This window comes from Sciurus carolinensis, chromosome 13 (genome assembly GCF_902686445.1).
Source record: "Sciurus carolinensis chromosome 13, mSciCar1.2, whole genome shotgun sequence".
Lineage (NCBI taxonomy): Eukaryota > Metazoa > Chordata > Mammalia > Rodentia > Sciuridae > Sciurus > Sciurus carolinensis.
The window spans coordinates 59889931-59905495 of record NC_062225.1 but is presented as its reverse complement, the minus strand read 5'-3'; the positions used below and the strand labels follow the sequence as shown (position 1 = coordinate 59905495).

Genomic DNA, 15565 nt, shown 5'->3' with positions numbered 1-15565 from the left:
AGAAATGAACATGTAACAGAAGAGTGAATAAATGTTGGTTAAGCCATTAAGTACATTATTAGCTATTGACAAAAATTATAGTCTAGAAATAATTCGAACTGTGCCCCCCTCCTTTGCATTCCTTTGGCCAGGATGTGTAAGTCAGAATTAGAGGAATAATATATATACTTGTAATTTGAAGCATTGGATAGTGACTAAGAATCTGGGGTTTGAAATCACAATGCCTGGGTATACAAGTCCTGCTTCTGCAATTACTAGTTTGTGTCCTTGGGCAAATTATTTAATCTTTCTGTGCCTCATTTGTAAAATGATAATAAGACAGGTATCTAGTTCATAGGGTTGCTGTTAGGATTAAATTAGGTTAATAGGGTATTAATGACTTAGTGGAATTGTGGAGAGCAGTTTCCTATAGGGTTGATAGTGAATGAAAATGAAAATGTCAAAACAAATTGTAGCTTACTCCTGCCAGAATATCTTGTGGGATACAGACTCTGACTTAAAATTAATTTACATGAAAAAAATTTACAGAACTTTTTGTAGTAGAGATATGAATGTATCTGGAGGACAGAGGACCATGGATAGGTTAGTTGAAATTTGGAAGAGAATTTTAAAGATTTGAAATTCTTCCCAGGGCTAATGGGAATTGGGGTTCACTTGGGAAATGTAAAGAGACTTGGGTGAGTTTCATGGTTATCTCCTCACTCCTTAAAGAGGAGAGCATCTGGGATGTTCACATGGATCTGGAAATCACCCAGGCTGATGATGGCTAGAAAGGCTAGTTAGATAGTTTTAGTATTATGTTAAAACTTCTATGTAATTTGGAAAGTGACTAGGAAATTGGTTGATTATAAAGATGAATAATTAGGATAGTTGGAATCTAATTATAAGTGAAGGAGGGATTTAAAAGGAGACTTTTGGAGTAGTAATATATGTGCCACCATAAGAAGGAGATAGAAAGTGCTGCTGTCTCCTGGTTTGCTCTATGAATGGTGGAAGAGAAAGACAAGCTGCTTTATTGACTCAGATACATTTTTTGTAGAGACACTATAGTTTGGCTCCAAACTTCATAACAATTCTAAACTAATCTTAACGGAACGTTTTAAATCTGTTTTTGGTGGTTTTTGCAGACACTTATATGATAGTGCAGAGTTTCTGCGGACACTTATATTATAGTCTTGGTGTTAAGTCTTTTATTGAATTCTTTGGTGGGGGGAAAATAATATATAAAGCAAAGGACTGTCATTTTCAGTTCCTCATAAGGGGAGAGAAGGGAAAATAAGTAGGAAATGAGGGTCCGCCCATAGCATAGTTTACTTCAGGTCTTTGCTACCTTCCTTCATTCTCCATGGATTACCTACTGTTGCTCCTAGGGATGACCCTGATAAACAAAGCAGATTGCATCCTCAAATTGTTCATTGCAGTAGCAACATGGCAGTGAAATAGGACTTTTAAGTATTCCCCCTGCCCCCTCTGGAGACAAGTCCTTGCTCTGTTGCCCAGGCTGATCCTGAACTAATGAACTCAAGCAGTCTTCCCATCTCATCCTCCCAAGTAGCTGGGGTTATTTGTATGTGCCATCATGCTCAACTTACATCCTTTTAAGTGAAGAATATCTGTATTCTAATTTCTACCAATAGAGTTAATTTCTAAAGATTTTGTGAGCTATGCTAATATTCGAATGTTTTGGTTGGCTCCATGTTAACTGGGCATTATACCATCAAAATCCAGCACCTTAAACAAATATCTAATTACAACTAACAAACATATTGAGTGAGTACCATTGTGTTGTCAGCTTTTTATCACTATGCCCAAAATACGTAAAAAGAATAACTTAGAGGAGGAAAAGTTTATTTTGGACTCATGGTTCAGAGGCTTCAGTCTGCGGTCAGCTGATTCTAGTGGCAGAGGAAAGCAGTTCAAGATATTGTGCCTAGGAAGCAGAGAGAAAGGGAGAAGCTAGGGGAGACAAGATATAATTCCCAAGGGCATGCCCCCAGAAACCTACTTTCTCTAGCCATGCCCCACCTGCCTATAGTTATCACCCATTTATATTGTAAGATCAATTTGAGTTTGACAGATATTTCATTATGATTAGATTTTTTATATACATTTTTTAAAGTTTTTTTTGTTATAGATGGACCACATACTTTATTTTTATGTGGTGCTGAGGATTGAATCCAGTGTCTCATACATGGCAAGGGCTCTGCCACTGAGCTACAGCCCCAACCCTTATATACATTTTTGACAAGTATACTGTGTAAAGCAATGGTGTGTCTGTAGTTGATCACTTATATTATTCTGATAAATAATAAAATCGATATCCTTACTATGAATTATAATAGTCACTAGTAAGTTTGAATAGCATAGTGATCAAGACAAACCGAGTTCAAATTCTGACCCTATCATTTATTGGTGATATTATTTGAGGCTTACCCTCTTAATTTTTACATCTGCAGTTGCTGATAATTTAAATATCCTTTTGTAGGTCAAAAAAACAGTTGCATATTAGCAACGTTATATGGTTCTATATAATATTTATAGATTTGTGAGATGAAAGTAAAATGCACATTGTGTTTACTACCCATTAACAATATATTTATTATTATTTTTAGTATGGTTACACAAAAATATGGAAAAATGTCAGTATGATTATTGGTTATGTTCACCTTTTTTAATCTATCTGATTTTATCATTTGTAATTTTTATATTAGTAAATTTTAAACAAAACAAAAATTTTACATGTAATTAAATTTATATAGGGTAGAAATGATCAATATGTTAACATGCTTATTCAAATATGATAGTGAAACCCACTTTCTGTATAATCAATGTAAGCTAATGGAATTTATACATGTACAACCTCCAACATAAAATAATATAATAAAATCATATACAACTAATTTTTGCATGAGAAATTTTAAGAATATAATACCCTAAGAGTGATTGAAATGTCTTAGGATGTTTGCCTCTGCACTGCATGATATTGGACCTATGCACTTTCACTTCTTTTGTGTTCTGAAATACTGTTTGCATATTGATGAGTTGTCAGTTTCTTGCTTGCCTTAGCACCTTTACCTGACTACCTTTTTTTTTTTTTTTCCTGACTACTTTTTATTTGCTGTGAGTTGGAAAACCAGATTGCTTTGGCTTGGACACAGTTCTAATAAATTTGGTTAAGAGGCAACTTGTGAAGGCCAGAGGAACTTTCTTGAAAATAAGTGGTTTTCTTGCATTAATACCTTATGGTTTTCATTTTGGCTGTTGTCGGATACTTTTCTGCTCATTCTCAGGTCTTAGCTCAGTTTGGTACATTGAAGTTGAAAAATTAATAACTTCAGAGTCTGACACAAGATTAAATGCCATTTCACCTTTACTTTCCTAATAGATAACTAATTTTCTAAAAGTTCTGTATTTAGACTGTTATATTCAATTTATAGTTACATTACCTTATTTATAGAAAGTTTTTTCTTAGTTTGTGTTGCAATACAGAGTGGTAATAAAGAGTCCTCTGAAAATGGTAGTATTTGTTTCCACATTTTTTTATTGGTGCATTATAGTTGCATATACTGATGGGATTTGTTGTTACATATTGGTATATGCACACAATATATAATATCATAATATATACAGTAATATATACTATTACAATTTCAATTTGGCCAATATCACTCTCCAACACTCCCTCCCTCCCACCCTTCACCTCTCTCTTCCTCCCCTCCTCCCACCCCTTGGTCCCTTTTCTCTTCTGATCTCCCATTTGATTGTCATGAGATCCCTACTCACTTCCCAACCCCCCACCTTTCTTCTTCTTTTTTTTTTTTTTGTGGTGCTGGGAATTGAACCCAGGGCCTTGTGCATGGGAGGCAAACACTGTACCACTGAGCTACAACCCCAGCCCGAATAGCAGTTTTTCCTACTTTACAGTTGCATAGAAGGTACTTTTGTATTTTCCTAAAACTAGTAAAAAATGAAGACTATTAATAACTATCTTATTTAGAAAACAATTTTTAAGATTATCTTACATTCTTACAATTAATTTATAAGTTAAATGTGTGGAATTTTTTGTGTGTAGTCATAAAAATTTGTATTATTTTGGCTAAGCACTCAGTGAGGCCCTATCTCTAAATGAAATACAAAATAGGGCTGGGGATGTGACTGAGTGTTGAGTGCCTCTGAGTTCAATCCCTGGTACCCCCATTCCCCCCTATAAAAAAGAAAATGAAACAAAATGTAGAAGCTCAAATCTGTTCAAATTCTGTCAATTCTCTGTTAATGCTTTTATTTAGAGGCAACAACTTGAGACTCACAGATCACTGACAAAATGTCAACCAACAGATTGATTATGAACTTAAGTAGTAAAAATTATATCTGCCACATATACTCTTCTATAAATATTATCCAAAAGGCAAAAATTTAATGGTTTCAAAACATGAATGTTATTTGATGCTTAGCTAGTTTTTAATGATAAAGGATTTATACATTTGAATAGGCTAGGCAGAGTTGTTCTCAACTTTGTAGCCTTTTCCTTTACCTCTTTTTATGTACCTCTGTAGTGTAGTTCATATTTTTAAAATTTTTACTTTTCATTTTTTAATTCATTGAGAATGGTTCACTATTTGAAAATGAGGGTTTGGGCTTAATATTTACTTAGTATTCATTAGTGCTTTATTCTGGTTAAAAATATAGCACCTAAAACTTAATGGTTTAAAACAACAATCATGTTGTTATGTCTCATATTATCATGGGTCAGGAATTTGGGCAGGCTTTGGCTAGGCAATTCTTCTCTGCTAAGTTCACTTTATGATATAAAGGAGAAGATAATGTAGTTTCATTTATAGTCTAGTGCATTGACCAGAATGGCTGGTAGGCTAGCCTTAGTTTGGGACTGTCAAACCAAGTGCATGTATATGACCTGTCTGGTATGTTGATTCAAGGTAGTTGAACTTCTTAAGTAGAACTCAGTACTCCTGGAGAAGTATTCCAGAAAACTAGAGGCTTAAAATTTGCAAGATTTATTCATGCCATCCAGATTCAAAGGGGACTCCATAGAGGATGAATACTGGTGAGTGTGGTTCATTTGGGGAAGTGCTGGTCCTTTGAGACTAGCTAATAGCTACAGGATCTCTGCATAGTAGATAAAATACTTTTTGAAAGCAGAATGTTATTTAAATCTTATAATGCAAGCCAATTTTCATAAAATTCAATTATGTGAATATCTTTATGTCCCTATAGTAGCTTTGAGAGTACTTTGGATATTTATATTTTCCCTTAAAATGTGAATACCTCAGATAAAAATTTCTATGAAAAATATGTAATGAACAGATAAAAAGAAAGAATTTTTTAGTGAACTACTCAATAGCTATCACCAAGATTTGATAGTTAACATTTTGCTGTACTTGGGTTTCTACATATCTGTTTATCATTGACCTGCCTTAATTTCTTTTTAAAAGTTGCAGGTACTTAGATACAAATTTACTTTTTCTTTCCAATTCTGATCTGAAAATTAAAAGAATATTGCTTTTTTTTTTTTTTCTTTTTGAGAACCTTATATGTTGGGAACTTTTCAACCTACCTTATTTATCCCATATCCAGCCAAACTTTGGTTTAGGTTTACCACAATTCTTTTATATTTATTTGTTTGTTTTTCTTATTTTTTTATTTTTACATACTGCATTTTGATTCATTGTACACAAATGGGGTACAACTTTTCATTTCTATGCGTTGTACATGATGTAGATTCACACATTTGTGCAATCATACATGTACACAGGTAATGATGTCTGTTGAAGCCCACTATCTTTCCTTCCCTCGGTTTACCACAATTCTTACTCCTGATGGTCTAAGATCTTTGGAGGAATAGGAGAAACCCATTTCTTTCTTAATTACAATCATGCACAGTCCTAGCATAAGCACAGCTATTCTCATTATTATGTTCTTTGTTCTTTTTCCATTTCATATCTTTTTATAGCTCTTACTAGTTTAGCAATTTATAGCAATTTAGTAAGGTCCTAAGCAACTTTGTGTATAAATTTTGTATCTTTCTAAAAATGTGTGAAGTTTTTAGATTACTATAGCCTGATAATGAATGAATGCTTATTATTTCATGGAATGGTTTGGCCTCCATTTTTAACTTTGCCACTGTGGGACAATTAAATTGCTTTCCAATGTAGAAAAGCTATTGAATCAAAATAATATCTTTGCTTATTATCTAAAATTGGTCATATGCAGACTTTTTCCTATCCCTCTGATTCACAATCTTAAGTAGAGTTGAAGCTGATGGCAGAGAAAGAAAGTAGTGGAAGGAATAAAAAGATCAGATTCATTCTTGGTTGACTTTGAAACTGCATCAGAAGCAAATAAGTAACTTATTAAAAATTGTATTTTCTGTTGTGATAAAGCACTTTTTGTTAAGTAAGTTTTCATTTTACCAGCATTCTGACAGTTGTTACTCATAGTTGGACTGAGTAAATTTCCTATTTAAAGTTTACCTGCAAATTTAAACAAAGTAGAAACTTTTGGTTATCAAGTACAAGAGCTACATAGGTATGTTATATTCCTCATGAATTTATTACTAGTTGTTGTGATATTCCTGTTTGAACTCCAGAAAGGTGGAAGAGGGTTTCTCAAATAAACTGAATTCTGTACTCTTAGGAATATAGTCTTACAGAAGATGATTTGAGTCCTCCTGCCTCAGCCTTCTTAGTAGTGTGGATAACAGGGTGCACCACCATGATCTGCTCAATTTTAGGTATTTTTTATATATTAAGAAATGAGCTCTTTGTCAGAAATATGTCCCAATTACTTTGTTTTGGTGCTAAGGATAGAACTCGGGTCCTTGTACGTGCTAAGCATGCTAAAATATCACTTTTGATCTGTAGATGTCTGTTTATTTTTAATTCTTTTGTATTCCATTGTCTTTCCTTATCTAAATAACTAGTTTCATATAAGTCTTGATATTTGGTAGAGCAAGTGCTTCTACTGTTTTCCATTTCTGTAAGAGGATTTTAGTTACTTTTTACTGTATACTTTTCCATGTAAATTTCTGAATCATCTTATCAAATTCTATGCACGTGCACACATACACAAACACACTGATTTTTTTTCCACCCTTATTGTGTTAAAACTCCAGATGAGTTTGGGTAAAAGTAGCATCTTCACTGAGGTTTCAATTCATAAGCTTTTTATAGTCCTCTAATTATTTATCTTTAATTTCTCCCAATGATTTTTTGGGGGGAGTGGTAGGGGGTACCAGGGATTGAATTCAGCAGCTCTTGACCACTGAGCTACATCTCCAGCCCTATTTTATATTTTATTTAGAGACAGGGTCTCTCTGTGTTGCTTAGCACTCCCTTTTGCTGAGGCTGACTTTGGACTTGGGATCCTCCTGTCCCAACCTCCTGAGCTGCTGGGATTACAGTTGTGCACCACTGTGCCTGTCTTCTCCCAGTAATATTTTATAGTTTTACTCATAGAGGTTTTTAGCATCTTTCTTATTTTTATTCCTAGGCATATTATTATTTTGTTAGTAGTACATGGAGATATTAATTGATTCTTGTAATTGATCTGTAGCCATCAAACTTACTTTAAACTCACTTGTTAATCTATATTTGGGGGGATTTTTATATAAATAATTATGTTGTCTGTGAATAATGACAGTTTTTTTCCCCCTAATTTGTATCTTTAACTTCTGGTGTTTCTGAACTGAGTATGAATGCTATTATAAAATATAAGTGAGTAGGCCTCTTTGTTTCTGTATCTCATAAAGCTTTCAGCATAATGTTTGCTGTAGTTCTTTTTGGTGTTGGTGTGTACCTGTTCCAGTTACTGTGGCTGCATAACAAATTACTCTAAACCTTAGTGATATAAAATAGCCATATATGGTGATCATGGATTCTGTGAATTGGGGATTAAGATAGGGCACACCATGGAGGGCCTGAATGTGTGTTGTGTGTTGTTGGAGGCCTTGGCTGGAAGATGGAAGACATCATCTAAAGGCACTTTTACTCCTCTGTCTACTTGTTGATGCTGTCTGGTGGGGGTTCTTATTTTTTTTTTTTTTTTTTTGCAGTACTGGGGATTGAACCCAGGGCCTTGTGCTTGTGAGGCAAGCACTCTACCAACTGAGCTGTATCTCCAGCCTCTCTTATTTCTTTATACCTGAGTCCTTCCGTATAGTCTTTCTGAGTTGGCTTCTTTATAGCATGGTGACTGATTTCCCCTAGAACAAGTAGTCTCAGAGAGAAAGCCAGACAGAAGCTGTATCCTTTTTATAACCTGTCTCAGATATTACACTAATATAAGCATTACTTTTTCCCCCACACTCTGACTGCAATAGTCACAAGGCCCATATCCAGATACAAAAGGAAGAAATATAGACCCAACTTTTTGGTGAAAGGAGTATCTGCTAGTTGCAGTATAAGAAAAACAAATGAAATGGCATACATACATGTTTCATATTTATGGATGTGTGTTTCTAGCTAGAGAAATACAAAAAATATGATCTGCTATATAACACCTACCTTAGATTAAGGATTTCTGTTCTTATGCTATTTAGAGTTACTAAATAGTTATATCAGATGCTTGACCTTTCTCTTGAAGTAAATATGATTTTATTTATTGTTAATGTAATAATTTCATTGAGTGTAATAAATTCAACATGTTACCTGGTACCTTTTTTAGACACCTTACTGTATTTGATTTGCTAATACTTTAAGATTTTTGCATTTTTGAAAGGTTCTTTTAGAGTAAGAACATCTTTTACATCACTTTGATGTCCTACCAAAGATCTAATATAGTATTGGGCATATAGTAGATGCTTGAAAAAAAATTTTTTTTGTCTCTTAGCTACTTTTCTGCAATCTTGATTCCTTTAAATACTGTGGTATTATGATTTCAAAAATACAGTTTATTGTTTAAACTTCACCACAGGTTTTATGAAGCTATAGACGTCTATCCTTTTGTAGATCTGTGAGTAGTCTCATGTTTTTTCTCTGAAGTATTGTTTACATTGTGTACAATGCTGCTATGAACATTGGTATATGCAAGTATCTGTTTGAGTCCCTGCTTTCATTTTTTTTGGTTATATATCTAGAAGTAGAATTGCTACATCATATGGTAAGCCTGTGTTCAGTTTTTTGAGGAACTGCCAACTGTTTTATACACTGGCTACAGAGTTACTTCTATATCAACAGTACATGAGGGTTCCAGTTTCTCCACTTCTTATTTATTTGCAATTTGTATATCTTCTTTGGAGAAATATCTATTCAAATCCTATGCCCATCTTTGAGAGTGGGATTGCTGGGTTGCAGCATAAGTGTACCTTCAAATTGTAAATCTTGCCTTCCTGGGCACACGCCCAGTGACCTGCTTCCTTCAACTAAGGTTCCTGAAGTTTGCACCATGTCCTACTAATGTCATCAGTTTATCAATACACCAATGGATTAATCCACTGATGGAGTTAGAACCCTCTGATCCAGATCCAAGCCATAACACTACCTAATCTAAATGGTAAATGAGCTCAGTTGTGCAATTACATGTTAAATTTAACTTTATGGTATAGACATGTATTTGATCTCTGTTCTACCACACAGTTATTCTAAAGCACATTTGTAAGTGGATTAGAAAGGCAGTTTTTTTTTGTTTTGTTTTGTTTTGGGGGGGGCACTGTCTTTCATTGGCTCTGCTCTTGAAAGATAGTTCTTGCCAGTGGCTTTTTTTTTTTTTTTTTTTTTTTTTTTTTTTAGTCTGATAGTCATTTAAAGTAGAATTAATCTTTTAAGTCTTTCAGGTTCACTTAAATTCTGAAGTAAGGATGTACATACTCACATAATTGTCAGGCATAACACTTGACCTGTGATGGGTGACAGTTCTATAAAAATATAATTTTTACAGTCATTATGGAAAGCAATCTAGTGATCCCACAAGTTATATATCCAAAGTATATGAATTCAGTATGTCAAAGAGATATCTGCATTCTCATTTTATTTTGGCATTATTCACAGTAGCCAGAAATGGAATCAACCTAAGTGTGCATCAACAGATGAATGGATAAAGAAAGTGTGATATCTATAGATAGTTATATCTCTCTCTTTATCTATCCATATATTCATGTAGTAGAATACTGTTCAACCTTAAAAAAAAAAAGTACTGTCATTTGCAACAACATGTATAACCTGGAGGGTGTTATATTAAGTAAAAGAAGCCAGACACAGAAAGACAATTATTACAGAATCTCACTCATATGTGGAATCTTAAATTATGTCATACAAACAGTAAAATGATGGTTACCAGGGACTTGGAGGTGGGGCTGTGGAGTTGGTGATTGGGGAAATGCAGCACAAAGGATGCAAGAATTTGCTTAGGAGAAATAATGTCAGCACATATATTGTGCATCACGGTTTCTGCAGTTAATAACAATATATTGTATACTTGAGAATTGCTAAAATAGGTTTTAAGTGTTATTATCAGAAAATGTTAAGTTTAGTAATACATATGTTAGCCTGATTTAGCTATTCTACAATGTATGAAAAGTGTCATGCTGTATACCATATATACAATTTTTACTTGTCAAAATTTTTTTTTTTAATCAAAGGATAAAGGAAAATTAAAAAGCTGTTTGCTCCTTATAAGAATATAGATTTTGATTCTGTTATCAGTATTCCATGAATTTTCCATGAAATTCAACAAAACAACCCAGAGCAATTTAGGCCCTGTCTGAAAATACAAAAAGGACTGGAAATATAACTCAGTGGTAAATCACCCCCAGATTCAATCCCCAGTTCTAAAAACTAGGGGATGGGAAGAAGCCAGGCACAGTGGTATATGCCTGTGATCCCAATAACTTAGGAGGCTGAGGTAAAAGGATCACAAATTTGAGGCCAGCAACCTTGTTAAACCCTTAGCAACTTAACAAGACCCTTTCTCAAAAATGAAATGAAATGAAATGAAATAAAATAATAAAATAAAATAAGGACTGCGGATGTAACTCAGTGTTAAAACATCCCTGGCTGGGTTCAGTCCCCAGTACCAAAATACAAACAAACGAACAGAACTGTCCTTTCCTATATTTATTTTTATTCAAAGAATTTAGTATATCTACCTGCTTTTAAAATTAATATGAGCTGGGTATGATAGTGCATGACTGTAATTCCAGTTCCAGAGGCTCAGGAGGCTGAGGCAGGAGGATCACAAGTTCAACACTAGCTTCAATAATTTAGCAAGCAACTTAGAAAAACCCTGTCTCAAAATAAAAAAGGGCTGGGGATGTGACTCAGTGGTTAATAAGCACCCCTGGGTTCAATCCCTATACTACCAAAAAAAAAAAAAAAAGATCCTAAACTTGCTCATCCAAGAGCTCAACATTTTCTTGCATATTGTAATATGCATGCCCTTCAAATACAGGGTACATAATTTTTAGGAATGAAATTGGTTAGTTTTTTTTTTTTAGTTTGTGGTTGATTACTTCATTTCTTCTATGTCTCTTCCTTACTTTGTACCGTTCCCCACCCTTCTTTTAGTAGGTTAAAGTTGTACTTAAGAGTTTTTTGTTTAAAATTCAATATTAATACCTATAATCATATCATTAGGGAAATAGCTTTAATATTATTTGTAATTTAGAAGCTTTATTTTTACCTGACATTTTATGGGCTACATAATAAGCCCTCCAGATAGCATCACTTTAAAAAATTTCTCAGCAGTATTTTTCTTTTAACAAAGTAACTTGCTCCAAAAACCAGACTTCTATTCTTTCCTTCTACTAAAATTTGTGTCCCCTGCCCTGTACTGGGGATTAACCTAGAGCCACGGAGGTACATCCCATGGCCTTTTTGAGAAATATCCATGTGTTTCCAAGATGACCTTGCATTTTTGATCCTTCTACCTCAGCTCACCAGTAGCTAGGATTATCGGCATGCACCACTCTGTCTGGCTTAAACTTGGACCTTTTTTTAGATCCCACTATTTTCTGTATGTTCTTCAGGGCAACTGTTGTCTTATACTTTATTGAATTTATTTGTTTACATTTCTCTCCCACTGGTGTCTGCTTCTAGGTTTGGAAACTATTTAACCAAACCCTCACAATGCATGACATATAATTGTTAAGTTTACTAAATGTTAAAAATGATTATCAAATAAATAACATTTATCTTTGTGTTGTTTTGAATCTGCCCTGCTAATTCCAATTTAGTTTGTTTTTAACTTTCTGATGATAAAATGGAATTTAGTAAATAAATAATTAGCAAAATAATGTAGCATCTCTTTCTGCTGATGTTTCAGAATCCAAGTTTCGGTAAATATTAGAATAATTAGGTGTCTGACCCTGAAAATCTTATTCATCTGTAAGAATTAAGGTGATTTTAATGTGAGTTTAATTGGTTTTTATTTGTGGGTCTTAATGATAAATTTTTAGTAACTAACATGTACACAGTTTTACTCTTTGCCATTTTTACATGCTCTTTAATGGTTTATCTAATTTAATTTTCTGTAACTTTATATGTTAGGGGCTCTTACCCTCATTTGAAGGGTTGAGAAACTGGGACACTCAGAAGTTAAGAAACTTGTCCAGGGCAAGGCATGGTGGTACATACCTGTGATCCCAATGATTCTAGAGGCTGAGACAGGAGCATCACAAGTTTGTGGCCAGCCTCAGCAACTTATTGAGCCCTGTCTCAAAAAATAAAAAGGACTGGGGGTGTGACTCAGTGGTAAAGTCTCCCTGGGTTCAGTCCCCAGTGCAAGAAAGGAAGGTAGCAGCGAGGGAGGGAGGAAAGGAAAGGAACAGAAAAAGAAGGAAGAGAAGGGAGGAAGGAAGGGAGGAGAACTTTCTTAGGTTTTGCTGAAACCAGTTTTTAAATTAGTAATTTAAAATACACATATTAATATGCATGAACTTTGTATTCCAGAAACAAATTTGTTAGTGAATATTTACACAGTAAATTTTTTGTCTGTTTGTTTTAGTTCTTACCAAAGACTACTCATTCACTGACAGGTAGGACTGAATGAAAATGCAAATATAGGGTCAAATGCAGGTAAAGAGTAATAAGTTTGTCAGAGGAGGTGGGAAGGGGAATGAAGTAGATGTTTTTCTTGGTTGAGAAGTATGAGCATTTTAGCTCATTTGCTTATAAAAATAAGAAAAGGAAAAATAGTGAAATAAGTCTGTAAAGTTATAGGTTGAGGCCCAGTAGTACTAAAATATCCCTCTTTTGGCTGGGTATATATCTAAAACTGACAACAATAAACAAAAATATACTTCATTTATATCATTCTGGCAGACCTGGACAAGAGGGGATAGGATGGCCAGGAAACAGTCTGCCTACCTGCCTGCCTGCCTCAAAATCTAGGTACTAGAAAAGAAAGGGGAATATTCAGAGAAAAAAGCTGCCAAAAAAGGGAAGAAATACTCATGGTAGTGAGGGAAGTAGGTAGTAGTTACCTATTTTAAAATAAAATAGGTAGTAGTTACCTATTTTATTTCATATAGTTATTGGCTAAAATTACTTCATCCAGATCCTTCCACCCCAGCTTCATGGAACTTCAAATACAGGCAGTTCTGTTCTTTTAAAGCAGCCCCCAATCCTTTGCATTCTTTCTCATCTCATCTCCTTTGGTTCTTTCTCATCTCTTATTTTAGCCTGTCTTTGCTGCTGATTGTAAAGTACTGCCACACAAATCATACTTCTGCTCTGTGTGATACTTTCCAGGTGTATAGGAAAACTTAAAAAAAAAAAGTTTAGAGATATTTATAAACTAGTTAAGAATTTTAAATGTAATTATAATTATAAAATGTTATTTTAAATATAAATATAACTTTATTAGAAGCAAATTAACTGTCTTGCAGTATTACGAGTCTGGCGGTATAGACAACTTCATACTTAACATTCAGCTCAAACTCTTTTACCAGCTCTTAGCATGTGACCATGTTTCCTGCTTTACAGAGAAATTTAGGTAGAAAGACAAATACATTCATCCTTCAGTAAATGTGGAGGATTGGATATGGGAACCCCCAAGGATACCAAAATCTTCGTATGCTCGTCTTTTTTTTAAATTGGTATAGTATTTGCATATGATTTATTCACTTCCTCCTGTATATTTTAAATCATCTCCGTTACTTATGATATTTAATACAATGTAAATGTTGTGCAAATAGGTGTTGTATTTATAATTTAGGGAATAATTACCACACACAAAAAAAATGTCTGAATATGTTTGGTACAGATACAAGTGCTTTCCCCATGAATATTTCCAGCCTCCTTTGAATCAAAAAATGTAGAACCCACAGCTATGGAAGGCTGACTGCATCTGTGCCTGCTTTCATCATCTTTCCTTCATTCTTAGATAAAAGTGTTTTTCCTCCCAAACTTATTCTTGGTCTTCTATTTTAACCCTTCACGGTTTTTATAACACTAGACCTCTGTTGTATGACCTTTGATGTAAGTACAATCACTTTCTTGGTTCCATCCCTAAACCTTGTAAATATACAACTCTTGCAAAAACTTTACCACCATCAACCTTGCTTAGTATACTGCTCACCCTGATTTCATTTCCTTCCCTCCTTTCTATCTTCGGTCAAATTCCTTAAGTTCTGCTTTTGCCTTGTAGCCATGATTCAGTGCATTCCCATCACTCCACTGAAACTTCTCTGGTAGAAGTTCCCTAATAGTGGCCAAATCATATAGACCATTTTCACTTCTTATCTTTTGGTATCTTTGTAATCTGTGTCATTTTCTTTCTCCTTTCCTGAATCTTTGAATACCTTTCTTCCAAGTTTTCTATTTTTCTCTACTGGTTAACCTCAGCCTTACTCTCATCTCACTTAATGTCATCATTTCTCCTGATTCCATTTTTGGGTTATATGCTAATATAGTTTCCTAATGTAATCTCCAGTTCAGGCCTCTATCTTGAGCCCAAGACCTAGTAATACTTTTGTTACAGTGACCTCAAACCCGGCAGTTTTTACTCCCTCATTCCCCACCCTGTTTCTTTTCCTTTGTTCCTTATCTCACTGGATGTTACCTAACCATTTCACTTAGACATCCAAATAGAAACAGGGTATTCTCTACTTTTTATTTTCTCAATCAATGACCATTTTCCATCAATTCCATTTTCACTGATATTGGGGCTCAGCAAATGATACCTCTAAGTGCATGACACTTTGGCATGCTAAAATACCTGAAACTAAAGGAAATTGAAAAGGCCTCACAAGCAGCCTCAGAACCAAGATCTCTCTCACCTTCTCCCACCCTTCTCTCACTCCTCATTCTCTCTTGGAGAGTCACAGAAATCACAATTCTATACCCTAAGGTGAATCATGGAAACAAGAATCCTTTTCCCCCACAGCAAGCCATAATGTCTAGAAATTTTACTCTAACCTTCCCTTACTTTCTGGGAAGAGATGACCATTAAGAAATTCTTTGACGTACCTCATCTAAGAGTAGGTCATAAGGCTCTCATTCCAGAAGGGATCCTGGTCTATACCCAGAAGGAAAGAATGCCACACAGAGGCCAAGAAGAATCTGGACAGACAGACTTTGCTGTTTCCCTTCTTCATTTTATTATAGTAGCTCAT

At 34.5% G+C, this 15565-nt stretch overlaps 1 protein-coding gene and 1 non-coding gene across 4 annotated transcripts in view; one reads left to right on the top strand and one right to left on the bottom strand.

The window, feature by feature from the left end:
* The window catches only part of Eml4 (EMAP like 4), a 141258-nt gene that overhangs the window by 29335 nt on the left and 96358 nt on the right, over positions 1 to 15565 (top strand). The gene's annotated exons all lie outside the window — the stretch shown is intronic.
* On the bottom strand, positions 3822 to 3894 carry Trnag-ccc (transfer RNA glycine (anticodon CCC)). Its single transcript has one exon. It is a non-coding gene; the product is annotated as a tRNA-Gly (tRNA).